Genomic DNA, 19,100 nt, shown 5'->3' with positions numbered 1-19,100 from the left:
TGATGGTGCTGGGTTGTGGGGGGGAACAGGAAAGGTTGATATTTGTGATTATCCCTAATTTATTATTCTCATCTGTTTCTTAAGATATCCTTGTTGTTGAATCCTTTGATTTGTTTCTTGGCTTCTTTATCCTGAAGACAGGAGAAATGCTTGGGACAAATTGTTGACATGGGATGTTATTCAAAGTTACCATTTAAACAAGTGATGTCACCCAAGTTAAATGAGAAGGCTTAAGAAAAATGCTTAATAGCATGCTTAGTGCATAGCTAATATTCAATACATTGTAGCTCTAACAAACCATGTCATAATATCTACCTATGGATAATATATGATGGCATTTTAAATGCAAGGCAGTCAACAGTGCTGTATGTGATATGTGTGTTAATACATATGTATGTAGTATATAATGAACCGCATATGTAGGGGAGGAAGAAACTTTCTGTTTTCCTAGGTTTGACAGCAAAGTCTAGGAAATTAAACTGAGTACAGGTAGAGTACGAGGAGAAAAGGCATGCAAATATATTTCATGCGCAGCGGCATTATGGGAAACAAAGTCAATATCAAAAGACAGTGGGATTTAGGAGCTTATAATGTTATGCTCGACTTCGGGACCCCCAAAAGACCACCAGAGACCAAGATGGATGTAAGCAGCAAAGAGGTGTTTATTGCGAACTTGCTTGGTCCTCCGTGTGCCCAGCAACTGGTGACGCTGAGAGGCCCTGAGCCCAGGGTTTGCAGCAGTTTTATACACTCTTTGGGGGAAGGCAGGGACCCCACATACATCATAGCATCTCTTAGCAAGTCATCACACACCGCGGGAAAATCAAATAACAACTCTAAAACGTGATGAGCACATTCACTGGCAGGAACAAGTTGGGTAGGGGTGGATTGGTTAGTACCAGAGGGGGGTTCGTTTGAACTGATTGGTTTAAGCCATGAAGGGGTGTACGTGCTGAACTACATGGTTTCCCAACACGTTATCAACCACCATAATCTACTGGGGGGGTCATCTGGCATCCCAGGTATTTCCCTGTCTCTTGCTGATTGGTGGTTGCTAGAGGGTTGCTTTGGGTCCCCACCTAGCCTGACTGAGTCAGGGACACCTGGCGCAGCAGATCTCTCCTGTTATTTGTAGATAAACAACTCAGCAGGGTGGGTATGTGCCTAGGAGTGCTCTGTGGGTCTTTCCAAGGACAAGGATCATGCCCCCTTCCTTGGACAGGCTTTGCTCTGAGGTAGAGGCTGATTTCTCAAAAATGGAGTTTCTCAATAAACCATCCTCACAGTGATGGAGGGAGATACAGGCAACACAGTGAGTGATACTTAGGAAAGATGAAAGGACCCTTAGAAGAACAGGTGGGAGGTATGAAAGTTGGTGTTAAAGTTTTGTCCAGGGGTGTGTCTTACTCCATGTTGAGCTACTCTGGGAATATACCATGGACTGGGCAATTTATAAAGCAGAAAAATGTATTCCTCACTATCCTGGAAGGTGAGAAGACCAAGACCAAGATGCTGGCAGACAATGTCTGGCGAGTCTATTTCCAAGATGGCGCCTGTTGCCGTGTCCCCACATGATAGAAGGCAGAAGGGCAAGAGAGGATAATGCTGTTTCCTCACAGGGCAGAGATGGGAGGAAGCAGTTCTCTGAAACCTATTTTGTAAGGGGGGTCTAGTCCAGTTCACGAGGGAGGAGCCATCAGGGCCTAATCATCTCTTAAAAGCTCCACATCTCAAACCCAACACACTGACAATATCTGAGGGGACACCTAGCAGGACGGCATTGGTGAAGCTCCCGAGGGACTTGATGGCCACTGAGCTCCTTCTGGAGGATGCGTCTGCAGGCCAGAATGAGGGGCGCGGACACTTGCTGTTTTCAAGTGCCTTCTGCCGTACTCCACAGATCAGATATTCAGAGGTGGCATGTCCCGGACTCCTTTCCACACAACATGATCTCACCAACTTTCAGGGGCCATTTCTAGATTCTGGTCTGAGCCACTGAATTGGTTTCTTCCCTGAAGACATTAGGGAGGAAATCAGAGGCACGACTCCTTCTCTGAGCTTGCCTGGCACAGCCCGCTGGAACTTTCCAGCAGGACAGGAACTGAAATAAAACAGGGCAGAAAACACCTGGCCATTGGGTAAGGAGCCTGAGCCCCAATAGAAAGGTGCCTGTTTTGATTGGTATCTATCCCTTCCTTCCCCTCACCTTCAGGAGGGCAGGCTGCAGGGCAGGAATGCTGGATGTCCTGGGGGAGAGAAAGAGCATGGTGGGTGGGCCTTTGTGTCCTACAAACTCCTTCATAAAAATATCTGTTTAAAGAGAAGTGTTACTCCAGCACCTGTTGAAGAAAAGGAAATCACCCTGAGAACTTGTTAAAAACAGTAAGGAAAACTTGGTTCAAGAAGGCACTGCTGGGCATGGAGCACATGCCTGGGACCCAAGAAACTGAGGAGGCTGAGGTAGGAGGATGGCAAGTTTGAGGCCAGTGTGGGCAACTTGGGCAGATCCTGTCTCAAATTAAAATTCAAAAGGGTTGGGGACTACAGCTTAATGGTAGAGCATTTGCCTGGCATGAGAGAAGCCCTGGGGTTCAATCCCCAGCACTGGGGGGGTAAAGGGACCCATAAAAGAAGAAACTACTATAACTGGGTTCTTGCATTAGTGGGAAGAGAGAATGAGCTCACTTCCAAACACAACCAAGGAAAGCGGGGATTTATTTATAGACAAGGAACATGGACGGGAAATACTAAGAATCAAGGGGAGGAGGATTCTTTCCAAAAGGACCCAACAGGATTCTTACTGAACACAGGCCAGGGGACCTGCTATCACTGGGAGGGGGATGCGGGATGACGAACTTGGTCAGATATGAGGTTATCAGATGGGGAGACTGAGGGGTTCTTAAAGCTGGGTAGTGCAGGCCTCACGAGGCCCAACCCTGAAGGTCAAGGTCCAGTGGGCAGAAAGAAGACCGAATAAAGCTGGGTTAAGGTCAAAGTCCTTGTCACATTCTCTTAGCCTATTTTCTTTAATTCTTTTAAGATTTGTTCTTTTTAGTTGTATATAAAAGTAGAGTAAGCATATTTGGACATATTTATACAAACATGGAGTACATCTTATTCTGTTGCTATAGCTAACTACCAGAGACTAGGCAATTTAGATAGAATAGAAGTTTATTTGGCTCATCATTCAGGAGACTGGGAAGTCCAAGCTCAGGAAGCCAGCATCTGGTCAGCATCTGGTGGGGGCTTTCTGCCTGCATGGTACCCTGGAGGACACCACGGGCAGGTGTCAGATGTCAGCTGACGTCTCTCTCCGTCTTCTTACAAAGCCACAAAAGCTCTCAGGACCCCTACCCCCATGACCTCATCTAATCCTAATTACTTTCTAAAAGCCCCACCTCCAAATACCATTAATGTGTGAGCTCAGGGCTGAAATTTCCAACAGGTGAAATTGGGGAGACACACACAAACCATGGTTCACATCGCCCCCCCTCTCACCCTTAAACACATACACACCCCACATACCAAGCTGACCTAATGGAACACCATTGGGTGGTTTATAGGTAATCTTTACATTTTAGAGTTGGAGAAGGTATTAGAAACCAGCCATTGCCTTATTTTATAAATTAAGAACTGGGGGCTCTTAGAAACACCTAAGGTGTCAACATGGGATCAGGGCTGAAACCCCTGGAGCCCTAATGAACCCCAGGGTCTGCCCTCCCAGATGGCAAAAGCTAAACATCATTTTGATTTCAAAAAGAGTGCAGCAGGGGACACACAGAAAGAAGGAGCATAAATTCTCACATCTCAGGAGGATTTCAAGTTCAGGGCCAGCCTGGACAATTTAGCAAGATCCTGTTTTTTTACAAAAGGGCTGGGGATGTAGCTCAGTGCTAGTGTCTAGCAAGTGTGAGGCCCTCGGTTCAATCCCCTGTTCCACCATAAGTAAATTAATTAATTAGCTAAATAATTAATTTAAAAATTAGGTAATTAATTAATTTAAATAAGTTCTTACAATCATACTCCTTACGCTCCTCAAATTCAGGCAATTCCTGACCCTGTCTGAAAAGGTGGAGAAATGGAGATGATGAGAATTTTCCTGTTGCAGGTGAGGGGTGAGAGGAAAAGAAAGTGATTCTTTAAATCGACGTGCCCTCTCCTGTTTGTTTGCAAAAACAATCACTTTTTGATGATGCCGGCCTCATCAGGAGAGGTAATTTATGGACACCCTTTCACAGGGGAGGCGAGACAGCCTACAAAACCTAACAGCACAGACACGCAGAAGGAAATATTGCTTCGAAAATAACAGCAACCAAACAATCAGCTCCTCCTGTATACGTTGGAAAGGTCTGACCGTAAATCCTGACTTTGACATTCATCTCAGATCCATTTCAGAGGCAGCCCACAGACTCAACAGGGCGAGAGAAAACAGTAAATCATAATTACCTCATAATGCTTGAGAACTGGTAGAGCTTCTCAAAATATCATAAATCCATTGTGTTCTCTCCTGTTTTACTTAACAGCCAATTAATGTTACTGTTTAAAAGAATTAAAGCCAGGGTTGAGAAGGGGTGAGGGTGGGGGACCAGCTTTCAACTCCAGCCAGCTCAAAGATAAAAATGCAGGCAGAGCAGCCCTTACAGATGGGCTTAACACCACTGCAGAAAGACCCTGCCGGGGTCCACACCCTCCCCGCCATCTTGTTCTTATTAGCATATGGAAGAGGAAAACATTTTCAACACCGTATTGAGTCAGTTTTAATGTCCTGCAGGGTGTCGTCGGGCAGGAAGGCAGGAGGCCTCGCTTCCTTCCGAGAGGGTCTCCTGCAAGTAAAGGCTCTGAACCACCCACGTGGCCAATGGAATGGAGTCAAATGAGCAGTCGCACAACCCCTTCCCCAGGAGTCCCCACACCACAGTGACTCTGGAATCTGACACAGCCCTGTGACTTTGTCGCACATTTCTTGATGAAGACCATAAAAAAAAATCCCATTTGTTCTCAGAGAGGTTGGTCTGTATGTAAGAAGAGGGTCTCATCCGTTGTCACCCCAAGTTCTCAGCAAAGACGGAGGCAGCTGCGCGTGATCATGAACATGAAATGATCCCTCCTGCGTGGCCTTTGGCAAGGTGTGCTCTTTGGGCCTCAGTTACTGGCTTTGGAAAATAAGTATTGTCAGTGACCACCTATGACCCAAGTAGCAAGCTCATTCTAAAGCTATGTAGAATTCTTTGGCTGTATATGAATCTCCCTCTAGTATTATGATCTATGGCCAGAGTGCTATGTAAAATATTTACAGCCAGTAAAGAATGGGTCCTGGGTTGGATGTCTAGTCAATTGGAAGACAGTGTGGTCATTAGAACAGATGACAGTCCAAAATAGCCAATATAGCCATACTGGTGTGAGCTAGCTGAACATCCACCCTGGTCTCTAGTGACTGTTAAAATAGTGCTGAGCAGAGGCTCACAAGGGGACAGGAAGATGGAGATTACACAGACAGGAGATGGCCAAGAGGCAGACGTGATTTGAAAGGTGCTATTTATGACTGTTCTTCAAGAGAACTAGCTGGGTCACACCTATGACGGCCCTACCCTGCCCAGGAGACAGCTTACCTGGACTTGTGCTCAGGAGCCAGACTGATGTGGCTCAGCTCTAATCTTCGTGCTGGATGTATGGCCTACAGCAAGCTACTTAACCTCTCAGAGCCTCCGTTGCCTTACCTGTCAAATGGAGATAAAGTGGAGGGTCACGTAAGAGAAAAAACTAAATACACAAGGCAAAAGAGCACAAATCAAAATTTATCTTTGATAATTCTTCAAAATGCCTATAAAGTTTCTCTCTCAAATCATCTCCTGGTGGGACTAACCCAGCTACATTTTCCTTTTACAGCAAGAAAAATAAGATTCTTAGTGTGTGTCCATGAGTCATTTAAAAAAATATTTTCATTTTTCAGCACTGGGAGGGAACCCAGCGCTCAGCCAGGAAAGCACTCCACCACTGAGTGGCCCCACCAGCCCTTTCTATTTTATTTTGAGATAGGGTCTTGCTAAGTTGCCCAAGCTGGCCTTGAACTTGTGATTCTCCTGCCTCAGCCTCCCGAGCAGCTGGGACTGCTGCTGTGCACCACCGTGCTCAATTTATGAACCATGTTTAGATGTAAAAAAAATTGCATTATGAATTAATTTCCAGGTTAGGTGTGAGATGCCCACCCCATGGGAGGCATTCAGGGAACAGAGGCATTCTGAGGGAACTTGCATCTCATGTGTACTCCAGGGTTCAAGCCAGATAAATGGAAATGGGAGCAAAATTACCTGTTCCAGGGATAGCACATTCGTTGTGTCCTGGTGTCTGTCCCCACCCCTCCCACACACACACTCTCTCTTCCAAACACACATAGTTGTGTTGGTCTTGATTGAACAAGTCAAACGCATGCAACCCTACTGCAATTGCATCTTGCCTGCTTGCCGTGGTGAGTGGGAGGGTAAGTGCCTGTCAAGGTCACAGGGAGTCCTGCAGGCACCCCCTCAGCTCTCACTACCACTTTCCACCCCCTCAGTTCTCACTACCACTTTCCTGCCTCACATCTGGAAGGTGCTATGGATGATTCTTCTTCAAGAGAAGTAGACAGATCACATCTATGGTGATCCTACCCTTACCCAGCATCTTTATCCTCCTCTGCCCCAGAAGATGAGAAGAAGATAAGAACCAGGAAGAAGAGGAGGAAGAAGAGGATGGAGGAAGGGGAGAAAGAAAGGAGTCCACTGAAGATATCTTTGCTTTGGTAACGAAGGCACTGGTGGCTGGTGCAGCAGGAGACGTTAGAGCTTGAGTCTGTGTGCACCGTCAGAGGACATTAATGAACTATTTATCGATCATGTTCCTTATTAGGGACCAGGCACCATGCTAGGCTTTTTCATTGGTGACAGAAAAAAAAATATCAATAATAACCCTTCGTTCCTTCTCCGTGACATCTGTTGAAAAGATTCCATGCTGCCTTCCTGGAGCCCAAGTCTCTGCAGAATTAGAACACAGAGGTGGGTGGGGGGTCATGTGATGCAGAAGAGTCAGGGGAAGGGAATGCAGGGAGGGAGTGAGAAAAGGAGTGGGGCAGCGCTGGGCTGAGCAGCCAGTCGAGTTTGGAAAAAAGAGAGAAATAAGATATGGGATGAGTTGGGGACAGTCACCAGGACAGCGTGAGAGAAAAGGCTCTTGAGAAGTTTGCAGCATACCAGGAGTGAAGCCCACGGGGAGGGGCCTTTATATAAACTTAAGTCACTGTCACTCTATGTTAGTTTTAATAGTTTATTTTTTATCTTACTTTGACAATAATTCTCTGGTCAGGAGCCAGGGTGCTCCTCCACCTTTGAGCTGGTTGCTCTTCCTCTCCCTTCTGTTTTGCATTTAATAGTCCTTTCCATCATTGTTCAGCTCAGTCTCTGAAATTTCAATTAAAAAAAATCCATTAATGATTGCAGTGATTAACTGGGGCTCCAGATTTAGTACATGACATGTCTTGGAAGCCCCGTGCGTACGCCAAGGAGGGATTAACGTAGGGAGGCTTCTCAACGGCTTCCCCTAGAAAACCAGTGAAAGTGGCTGTTTTTTCAGGTGAGATATTTTAGGCACGGCTGCTCTCAGCAGCAGTGGACTTTCGACAGAGAATCAGTCAAAGCAGGCTGCTTTAACAACAGACACTCACGGGGCTGTCCTTGCAGCCTCCTGGTGGCCTCAGACTTCCTTCCCTAGGTGTGACCACAAGATGTGTCCACCAGTGACTCAGGTAAGACTTGGAAACTGGAAGAAATGAGGGACCAGGACCATGGTCTATGGAGCTTGGCTGCAAGTTCAACAGCCAGATCTCAGAGACTTGAGTCACCCGCAAACCTTTCTGATGTTCATATCTGCGTCTTGCTAACTCCTTGGAACTTGCAAGAGGCACCCTCCCCAGGAGCAGTGGGGTTCTCCAGCTAATGCCTTTTCATGGACAGAGAAGGGTGCCAACAGGAGAGAATGGGTGAGGGTTAGGAGATGGTCTCAGCCTCTTGCTTTTTTTCTGAAAGTGAATGTGACGCATGTCACAAAGTCACCCAAGATCTTAGGGCTTTTGACAAGCTAGGGAGCTGGAGTTTCGTCATTGAATCTCTTGCTTTGTTGTTTTCATTAACAACTTGCAAATATATTTTTCTGAAATCTTGGATTTAGCTTTCTAATGATGCCATGCTTGCCTGGAGGTTAATTAAGGGAAAACTTTTGCCAGCCACAGGAAGCACATTTATTCTATAGGATTTTGATGATTCGGGATCTGTTAAAATCGATGTGAACACATCCTATCTTTCTGGATCTTTGTTTTGTTTTGAATCACATTTATTGAGTGTCACTGAGACCTAGAGTTACCTTGCTAGACACAGATATGATATTTCAACCTTGGACCTGAGCTCAGAGGGAAAGAGACCTTGGGAGATGGACAAGAGGATAGGTGATCGTGTCCTGTTCTGTAACAGACCCTGCCAAGGTGCGGAGGGTTTGGCTAGGAGTTCCTCTGTGCACCATTCCCGTCCCCTGTCATGTGGGTGTGAGTCTTATCCCAGCGCCCCCTGACATGATGCACATATATCCCACTGCCACCAGCTACAAATCTCTTCTGTGATGAGGAAGGAAAAGGTGACATGGGGTGGGATTACAACATATTATGAAATTAGAACATTACAGGCACCTGAAATGTAAATATATATATATATATATATGTATATATATATACACACACACATATATATGTATATATTTCTGCCATATTCCCCTTACCAATTCCCATTACCCATGGAAACCCCAGCTGCTGGGAATCTCTAATTGCACACAGAAGGCACGGCTCAGGGCATGGAAGAGCCCTCTAGCCCAGGCCTGGGACACAGCTCTGCTGGTCCTCCCGCTCCCTACCTGCTAGAGCACCTGGGTGGATTATCTTCAGTGTCCACCATATGGTGATGCTTGATATTTTCTGAAATAGCAGACTGGGTGAGTCACCTAAATCCATCTCGCTAGTTACCATTTCCTCCTGACCGGGCACTAGGTAGGCATTGTCTCTAATCCTCACCCCTCTGTGAGTCTGGAGAGGTATGCGTCACCCTTGGGGCCACAGCTCCTGGGTCTCTCAGTCTCTTACTCTGCCCTCCCTGTGGGTGAGAGAAGAAGCTCCTCTCAGTTAAGAAGCTGGTTAGGCTCCGAGAAATGGGCCACCTCTTCTGCCTTCTCCTCTCCAGGTTGAGTAATTCTGCTCTCTTAACATTTACTCATGAACTTCTTCTTGAACTTTCTTGTCATGGTTTTTTTTTTGTTTCCTTCTGTGCTTTAGAAAATCAGGTCAGTGTTTCTCAAGTCCCTTTCTAGAACACAATGATCTCATTTTGTTATAATATTTCTGATTAGTACAATGTGACTCGTAGACTCTAAGTTCAACTTTTAAAATTGTATTAACTGTGGTCATTTGATATGAAAGTATATTAATTTAATCCACATTACTGCCCCCATAGCTAATATTTCTCTTGCTATAAAATCATGGCTAGAAAAATTTTAAAAAAAGATCTAATAAGCCAATTCTCAAAACTCCAACCATTCAAACCGAGAAACAGACAGGGTTCTGTGAAATATTTAGACCTCATTGTTTGAGTGTTTGTTCTTTCTCTCTCTGCATGGTGTAATAGGATTATAAAACAAAGCAAAACAAAAACATTGGACTCAAGCCCTTAATTCCTTACTTTTGTCTTTGCGACCTCAGGCAAACCATTTAAACTCTCTGTGTGTTTTCACAATTTATGACTTCATATCTGAGCACATCTGGACAGCAGCACCCCAATGCCACAAGCACTGGCCTGTCTGTCTTGCAATATGGCGAGGAAGAAGGCATCCTTTGGTTTAGAAAAAGTGTCACCCAGGCCTCGAATTTTTAAAAGTGTAAAGAAATTCTTCTTTCAGTCTTTATTGATAACTCTCGCCCATTGTTCCCGCCTTGTAGGATTTGAATACGTGGCGGACAGGTGGTGGATCAGTAGGTAGATCTAAGTGACAGAGACCATACTACTGGTTTCTCCCTTGATGCTCCCCAGGGAGAGCCCCCATACAAATACACTTCAGTTCATCGGATGCCCAGCATGCCCGATCCCAAGCTGACCTACCCTGGGCTCGTTTTGAGTTCCTTATGCACCCCTATGACTGGGTCATTGTGAGGTTACAGTATAAATGAGGGGCAGCCCATTGTTAAATAAACTCTGCAAATGGAGGCTTGGATCATCTCCCACAGGTTTTCTATAGGATGTGTAGGGAAACTCTTCAAGTGTGACAGAGAAGTATGAAATGCTGAAGTCAAACTGGGACCTTTGAGAAGAGTTGAACTATATGCTCAAGGGCAAGAGTCTTCAGATCTGGATAGAAGAACGTCCTTATGATTTAATGAGGCTGCTTTGGTTTTTGGCAAGTAATTTCAGAAATAATACAAATAAAGTCTGTGACTGAGAAATTACTTAGATCAACATTTCTCAAAGCATGGTGTACATCCTTCATGCTGTGGGAATCTCTGATAATAAACAAATGGAAGTTCTTCTTTATCCATAGGGGCTATACTCCAAGACCCTCAGTGGATGCCCAAATACGTGGATGGTACCCAGTCCTATAATTTAATATATTTTCCGTCTTAAACAAGCAATTATCATGTACTAAGGTCATAACTTACAGTTTGAGCTGCAATAGAAAACTAGCATGAATTCCTTTTTTCCACCCACAATTTTATGCTTATATTTGTCCTTAACAAGGATCTTAGCAACCTCAGCATCTGATTTTTTTTTCTTATTAAGTTGAAAGCTTTCACCTTTTCACTTAAAGGAAGCTAATCTGAATTTCAGGCTTATCTTTGGTATATCTGAGTTGCCAGCATCACTACTTTTATCCTTTGGGACCATTAGGTAAAATAAGGGTTATGTGAACATAAGAAATGAGATATCAAATAATTGCTTTGATAACTGGGACAGCTACTGACTAGCTGGTAGATAGAATATACTGCATGGAAACAATGAATGAAGGGATGATTCACATCCCAGGTGAGAAGGAGTAAGATAGTAAAAGATTTCATCTTGTTACTTAGAACAGAATGTAATTTAGAACTTAAGAATTATTTATTTATGGAATGTTCTATTTAATATCTTTCGCCTGTAATTGACCACAGATAACTAGACTGCAGACATTGAAACCACAGATAAGGTGGTACTACTGCATAAACAGGTTTGGGAAACTCCACATCATACATCACTATCTAAGAGGGTCACCATGTGCTTTGGCACACTCAAGATTAAATCCTGAGTAAAGAAACTTAAAAGTTTTTATAACTCACTGATTTAAATACCCTAATAATAAAACTCTTTCTCTAAAAAAATGTCCAGCACTTATTGAAATTTATCAGGAGTAAGGTTTTATGGAGTGTTTTTGAGAAAAGTTAGGTTAGAATGGGGATCAGCAAACTTTTTTGTAAAAAAATGGAATAGTCAAAAAATGTTCGGTTTTGCAGCTCATATCTATATAGTCTATGACAATTATTCTACTGTTATGGCATGAAAATTATCATAGACAATACACAAATGAATCAGTGGGGTTGTGTTCTAGTAAATTGGCATTATGGGTGCTGAAGTTTGAATTTTCTTGAAATTTTTCTTCTGTTCCAAAATATTATCCTTTTGATGTCTTTTCAATCATTTTTTTTAAATGTGGAAAAAAAGCAAATTCTTAGCTCCATGAGCTAAGATGAGCAAAAATGGAGTGGACTGAATCTGACCCGTGGGCCATATTTTGCTGGTCCTTGGCTCAGAAGCATGATTGTCAAGCGACATGACTGAATGCCAATGCAGGTCCCTGAACCCAAAGTCTCCGGAACAGAAGTGCCATCTGCTTCGTCTCTGGGCTCAGTCTGCTGCCTAGAAGATGCCTAACTATAAGGTTGGCGAAGGAGCATCCACTGAAAGAGGGATATCCACCAGTTCAATGTTCAATCCACCAGTCAGGACATGGGCAGAATTTAGTTCCCCAAAGTTGTTTCCTTTTGTGGATGTTGCATTGGCTTTGATCATTAGGTATCTCAGTATAATTGACAAAGAGATGAATCTATGGCTTCACTGGATATTCCATGTCAACAAGGAATTTTACGCCTTTTTGCAATCCATCTGATTACATGTCAGGACCATTGGCAGTTTCCCAGGGTGTGAGTTAAGGCTAATGATAGAAGGTTCTGATAGAATAAAACTAAATGCATCGTATGAGTTTTCCTGTCTTTGCAAGACAGGAATTTAAAGTCAGTGACAATACCTAGAGCTGAAGAAATATCTTTCTACTTATTTCTAGATACTTCTTTTACTCACAGTTGCCTCTTTGGAATGGCCCACTTTGGTGTTCCCATGGCACTTATTCTTCTCCATCAGTCTCACCAAAGTATTACAAGGCTGGTTTCCATGCTTACTCTTGGGTTAGTCTCTTTCAGTCAGCTTGTCTTTTCTTCTGGAAGTTTCCACTGGTTTTATGCTGGGTGATAACTTTCTGACTATGGTCCCAAGTCCAATGCACCCTGTATCTGTTCCAGCTCTCCATATTCCACAGCACTCCTTCCTCTGAACGCATCAGTGGACTGATTCATTGATGGATTCAACACATGTCTACTGAACAATGCGAGTATGTACCACACATGCTGAAAATACAAAGAAACAAACAAAAAGAGCCCAAACCTTCAGAGTTCACAGTTTAGTGGAATTGCCAGAGAAACAGACAATGAGAACAACTTCAGTCCAACTCAAGACACCCCTCCAGTGGCTCTTAATTGTTCTCAGCCCGGGATCTTTCCTTCCCTGTTCAGATGTGGTTGTTGGAGCTCTCTGACTGGTTCTGGATTCTTGGGTGCAGACACAATGCCCTGGAACTCTTTTGCCCTACAGAGAGACTACTTGACCATAGATTCTCTTCAAGTGTCTGACAATTGGTTTTGAACCATAAATAGCATAAAGAAATTAGAGAAGAGACACTCTAGACTTTATTTTGCAGTTTTGACCCTGAATGTTAAATGGATATGGTTCCTTAATGAGTTAGATTCATCCAGACTTTGTGCTTTTGGTGACCAGTGGATCCGATGGGGTGGGGAGAGCACAGTTTGGATCCACAGTCTGGTCTGGATGGTACAGGACAGGCAGCAGCACAGTAGCAAATAGGGGAGAGTAGGAGGGATGAAAGGTTTCCTTGACCTCTGTGTTAGCTTTCCTGTACTGTGACAAACTACCCGACATAATAAAAAGAGAGAAAGATTGGTTGTGGCTCATGATTTGAGTGGTTTCAGTTGATGGTCCATTGGCCCCATTGCTCTGGGGCCTGTGCTGAGGCAGCACATCATGGCAGAAGCATGTGGTGGAGGAAACCTGTTCACTTCATGGTGGCAAAGACAGAGATGGACAGAGGTGTCCCCCTCAGCATCCCCTTCAACATCCCTCTCAACAGCACATTCCCACCTCCTAAAGTCTCCACTAGGCCCAATCTACTTCAGGTAGTTCTAATAGTGCCAAAGGTAGCAGCCAAGCCTTTAACATGATGAGCTTTGGGGCAAAATTTAAGGTCCAAACTATAGCATCCTCCCTTCCTCTCAGGATGCAGGCCAATGTGTTTGCTGGACTCTCAATCCCTTGGGACCCTCACCTCTTTGAGTAGAGCTCAAAGGGTCCACTTTCTATGCAGGCCACCATGCCAGCAGGAGGGCCCCACCAGCTAGATCCTGTGGAGGGGAATGAGGGGAGGTGGTGGTACTTTGTTTCTGTAGGCATTTCCAAAACACAGCACAGCTCCAGCAAAATGGCTGAGCCAGTCAGTCGGCTTGATTCACAGACAGAAGTCCAGATAGTAGAGACCCTGCTAGTCCCTGCCGTTCCTTTATAGGCTGCACACCTGTACAACTGGCTTTTGTGGCTCAGTTTCACCTGGCGGGGTGGTGGCGTCTACTGGTAAGACTTCGTGATTAACGATACATTGGTGTATAGTATCATACTTATTGTCTGTTATCCAAGTCTTAGTTTCTATACCTATAAAGCTTTTTTTTTTTTTTTTTGCCTATATTTCAGGAGGATTTTGAGAGTACATATTTGCAAAGCCCAGGCACTCGGAGGTGCTCCGCAAAGGGCACCTGCTCTCATCAAGGGCTGCTTTCAGGACTGTGCTCACTCTGCTGCAGAATGGGGACCTCCCAACTCGCCCAACTTTCCTTTTAGCTGTAGGAGGGACGGCCTGATTCACAGTGATACCACCTCTCGGTTTTGACTTTCCATAGATCTGCTAAGCGGCTTCCCATTCCCACCTCTGCTCCTCATCTGCTGTATTGTGGTTCCAGGTTACAGATGTGTCCTGCCCCTACAGAACATAGGGTTTGGGCTGCTGATTCTGCTTCAGACGCGTCAATCAGCACAGCACATAACAGGACGGCTTAGAATGAAAAAGTGAAACCAGCTCTTTCGGCTCCTCCTCCTCCTCCCTCCCTATTCCCTTAAATATAATAAAGTGCACAATAGTGGCTCATTCAGGCAGCAAGGCCTGTTTCCCGCCATCAGCACATTCCCTGGCCGTCTCCCACAGGCCCTGCGCACAGATGAAGCAGTCAAGGCTGGAGTTTGACTGACTTATAGGAATGCAGGATGTAATCGGAGGCAGGAGAACTTTACAAGGAACCAGCTGCTCTTCGGAGGTTGATTTTCATTTTGGAAAATAGCAGAAGCAATTACCATGGCTCATTAGAAGGCCCAACACACTGGCTGCAAAACTATATTTGGAAAACCATATTCACTGAGCTCCAAAGTGGTGAGAGGGTGAGAATGGATGGAGGGGAAAAGCAAGGGAGATGAGGGCCCGCCCAGGTTCCGATGGCTTCTACACCCAGGTGACTTGAATGGAACTGCAAAAGGATCAAAAACTTATCCGAGCCATGACACCTGGCCAGTCCAGTCCAGATGTGCTGGACCTTAGGTGGCTCACTCCAGCCTTTGGGGAACTGGGTTTGTTCAGGCTGAGGCCCGCCTGCCAAGTTGGTGTGGGCCAAAGCCATGCTGTTTAATTGCCTACAGAGAAGTTCAGATGGCCCCTCCGACTTCCAGAGCCCTGGGACGTGTCCCTCAATCAGGGCTGACTGCCCCTCAATCCCATCAGGGCTGACTGCTCTCTGAGAGCCTCCAGCCTCCTTTTCTGCTGCTTCATGAGGAGGGAGAATGGCTGCTGCAGGCTACTGGCTCATGTCTTGTATTTGCTCAGTGTCCCAGGATGGGCAAGAGAGATCTAGGGCTTGGAGAGAATGGCGGGATTTTGTAGGATGGAAATATTCCAGAAAGAACCTGAGCAAAATCACCTCTATTCTATTCCTTTCCGCTGGATGAGACTATCTGGAAGCCCTCATCCCAGTCATTTTTATAAGTTGTATGATGCAGATATTTAATTTGTACTGAAATATTCCCCCAATGTTGATGCTTGATCTTTTATAAAGTATTTTGACCAGGGCTGCTGAGAGCTGCTTCCCATTAAAAACAAATAAACAAATGAATGAACAAAAATCTAAGGGTTCCCCCACCAATGGGAAAGGTATGGAAACAGTTTTCCTTTAGTATATGTGTTGATCTGCAACCCAAGTCTCAGGGGTGACAGCTCTGTGAGTTTCTATTGGCTTCTTCCCCTACCTGGTTGAAGAGCCCTGACTTTCTTATAAAAATATCTCATTTCGCTGGGCTCAGTGATATACCCCTGTAATCACTGCAACTCAGGAGGCTAAGGCAGAAGGATCACAGGTTCAAGGCCAGCCTCAGCAACTTATTAGATCTCATCTCAAGATAAAATATAAAAAGAACTGGGAACGTAGCTCAGTGGTAGAGCACCCCTGGGTTCAATAACCAGTAACATAATAAATAAATAAATAAATAAATAAATAAAATATCTCCTTTAAAACTCAGGCAGATTATTATTATTATTATTATTATTATTATTATTATTATTATTATTATTATTTCTATTTTAAAGAGGGATAAAAATGATGTTGGAGAAATTGTAATGACTTTCCCAGGGCCACTCATCTCCACCACAACATGGCTCAGACAGAAACTCTGGTGGCTTCCATGTCATTCTGCCCTAGCAAAGGACATGAGTTAAAAATGTGTCACCTGTAATAGGAAGCCTAAGTGACAATAACTGAAACACTTGCAGATTCATTTATCTCAAAACTGGGGAACTCGTCACAATGAGCCGGCTCCTGCCATCTTTCCCATCTACTTAGCACGCGGCTTCTGCTCCCACTCAGGACCCATGCTGTACCTCAAGGTATCCCATTGCCATTCTAGGAAGAAGAAGGGAAGAAGGGGGTTTGAGCTGCCTAGGGCTGCTGTAGCAAATTTCCACAATGGTGTGGCTTTACACAACAGAGGTTTATTCATCCATCGTTCTGGAGGTCAGAGGTCTAAAACCAAGATGTCGGCAGGATCACGCTCCCCTGAAGACCTAGGGAGAAACTTCCCTTGCTTCTTCCAACCTCCTGAGGTGGCCAGCACTCCTTGGTGCTTCCTGGCTTATAGATGCACCACAGCAGTTTTTGCTTCCATATTTAAATGGCCTTCTCCCCTGTGCACCTCTCTCCATGTTTAAGCGTTGCTCTTCTTGGGAAGACACCTGTCATATTGGATTCAGGGTTCATCTTAAGTCAATAGGACCTCATCTAAACTTTTCTATACCTGCCAAGAACTATTTCCAAGTAATATCACATTTATGGATGGACATGAATGATGTGAGAATCCTGTTCAACCTAGAGACAGTTCTTGAACACTTCTCCTGTGTTATTTGGCCACCAGCTGCAAGGGAACTTGGAAATCAAGTAAAGGTGGGTGAGGCAGAAGGAATGACTTTCCCAGGGCCACCCATCTCCACCACAACATGGCTCAGACAGGAACTCTGGTGGCTTCCATGTCATTCTACCCTAGCAAAGGACATGAGTTAGAAATGTGTCACCTGTAATAGGAAACCTAAGTGACAATAACTGAAACACCTACAGATTCATTGGCTTACAGGTTAGCTGACACACACGGCTGGCTATTGTCTAATTAGCTTGTTTGTTTCAGAGAAAGATAACTGGCACTTACAGAGCCCATACAGCAGGCCTGGAACTTATAGGCTTTCTATGTACCTTGCATTATTTAGTGTTCTAGAGCTTTCCATGTGTCTCCCGTATTGGATTGTCAGCTTAGTGATGTCAGGGGCTGCATCTTCTATTTCCTTTGTACTCCATTCAATTTGGGGTTCGGTACACACGATGTTGGACTCATTACCACCCAGCCTTCCTCACTACCGGACAGACCATTTTCTCCCAGGGACTGTCTGATGTCAGCTATGGGAACTGGTCTCTATGTGATGTTTTTTTCCTCTGCCACCTCCTCCTTTTTTTCAAATAAAGGAAATAAGCAGCTGTTGTATTTCATAAGTCATTCAGTGGGCTTCCCTTTGTGTGACCCAGGAAAGAATAAGTTTCTATCTAGATATTCCTACTGTGGTGGTAGTGTGAATGGGGTGGGTTCTTTGAAGAAGCTGAGTTCTCATCCTGAACTGGGACCCGGGGTGCTAGGCTCTAGGTTCTCTAAAGTCCAGCTGCCATGTCCACACCTGGAATTTCAGGTTTTAGGACACTGATGCTCCCACATCCTAACTTGTCTGAATCCTTTCAAGTGTTTCTGAAGGGAAGGAGAGGACAGAATCAGATCCAGTGTCTAAATACCACACCTTCAGAGAGAACTATGCCGGTGGAAGTGGGAAGGGTGGGCAGACAGGTGGGAGATAGGGTATCTGGAAGGATCCATGGTGTTCTGGGTGTCCACCACGCACGCTCCTGGGTGTGGGTCCATCAGCTCCACCCGCTGGGCAGAGTGGATTGGACCAGCGATGAGCGTCTGGTCCACAGGTAGCCTTAGATGTACACAGCAGAGTCACCTGGGGAGCTTCAAAATACCAGATGCCCAACTCAGCACCAGATGGAGATGCTAACTTATGAAATATCAATGAGACTCTAGGAAGTGCCATTTGAAAAAGCTGTACAGTGATTTTTGATGGGGCTCCCGAGGTCAGGAACATGCTGGTTGTAGGGACAATTTTGCCCCAAAGAGGTTCCTATTGATTAGGTAGATGCATTAAATCCTCGGTGGAGGAGTGTGACCTCAAAACACACAGACAGGTGGTCACTCTGGAGAATTCAGGGCAAAGGAAGTGAAGGTGTGGGGCTGTGGGACAAGTACTGGATGCCTGAATGGAGAAGAGGGTCAGGGTTAGGGTTAGGGTTAGGGTTAGGGGCTGTTGATTATAGAATCTCGACTGTACCTAAAGAGCGAGAAGCCAGGTCTTTTTTCTCAATAAGGCCCGGATGTGGCTCCAGAGGATGCTTCCTCATTCTGTCCTTGCCTCCGAATCTCTCTGCCGATTCACCCAGGTGACCTGAGTCTGTCTGTCTATTGATTACAAATTGGAAAAACTTCACAAAACAGTGTTGGATATAGTCATGGAACACACCTCAAGCACTTTGCAGGTATGTTCAAGAAGGAAGCTGCCAATGAGACAGTTTATTTGCATAAACCTGGCATCCTAATAGGTTAGTAAAATAACTATGAAAAAAAATCAAGAAGAGGGCTTCAGATGGCAGGAAGTGCTGTGTAGAAAGACTCCTGGAGGAGCAAGCATTGGCAAAGCCAGGCCAGGGCCAATGTCCCTAAGGAGGGCCACCTATCCACAGAGTAGAGCTGTGACTTGTAACCTTTAAGGTCCCTTAGAAGTCATCTTGGAAGAGGTGCTTTTTCCAGATCAGGAAACAGGCAGGCTCAGAGAGGGGAATTGACTTGTCCATAGTCACACAGAAAGTCGGCAGCAGGATGCAGGCTTCTGTGTCCTCTTTATTCAGTACTCTCTCTGCCTACATCTCCGGGGTCTCTGTGGAGGTTGCTTTGGGTGCCACGTTGCTCATGCCATGAATTCTGTTGGGCGGAAAGGGAGATGGCTTGAGAGAACAGCAGAGGAGGATGCTCTTTCCTTTC

General features: G+C 44.9%; 1 long non-coding RNA gene across 5 annotated transcripts in view; it reads right to left on the bottom strand.

The window, feature by feature from the left end:
- Positions 1 to 241: 241 nt before the first annotated feature.
- The window catches only part of LOC308649893, a 47,082-nt gene continuing 28,223 nt past the window's right edge, over positions 242 to 19,100 (bottom strand). The window contains exons 3-8 of one of the 5 annotated variants that reach the window (XR_014022185.1): positions 18,394 to 19,040; positions 12,393 to 12,715; positions 7,316 to 7,433; positions 6,946 to 7,010; positions 5,610 to 5,717; positions 242 to 2,339 (exon numbers count right to left, since the gene is read on the bottom strand). This is a non-coding gene — a long non-coding RNA (uncharacterized lncRNA). The remainder of the gene's footprint in view (positions 2,340 to 5,609; positions 5,718 to 6,945; positions 7,011 to 7,315; positions 7,434 to 12,392; positions 12,716 to 18,393; positions 19,041 to 19,100) is intronic. The other 4 variants (XR_014022186.1, XR_014022187.1, XR_014022188.1 and 1 more) reach the window with 4 other exon arrangements.

Source organism: Spermophilus citellus (assembly GCF_964194105.1).
Source record: "Spermophilus citellus genome assembly, chromosome: 5".
Taxonomy (NCBI): Eukaryota; Metazoa; Chordata; class Mammalia; order Rodentia; family Sciuridae; genus Spermophilus; species Spermophilus citellus.
Note: the sequence above shows the minus strand (reverse complement) of the source record. Positions and strands in the feature narration are given on the sequence as shown.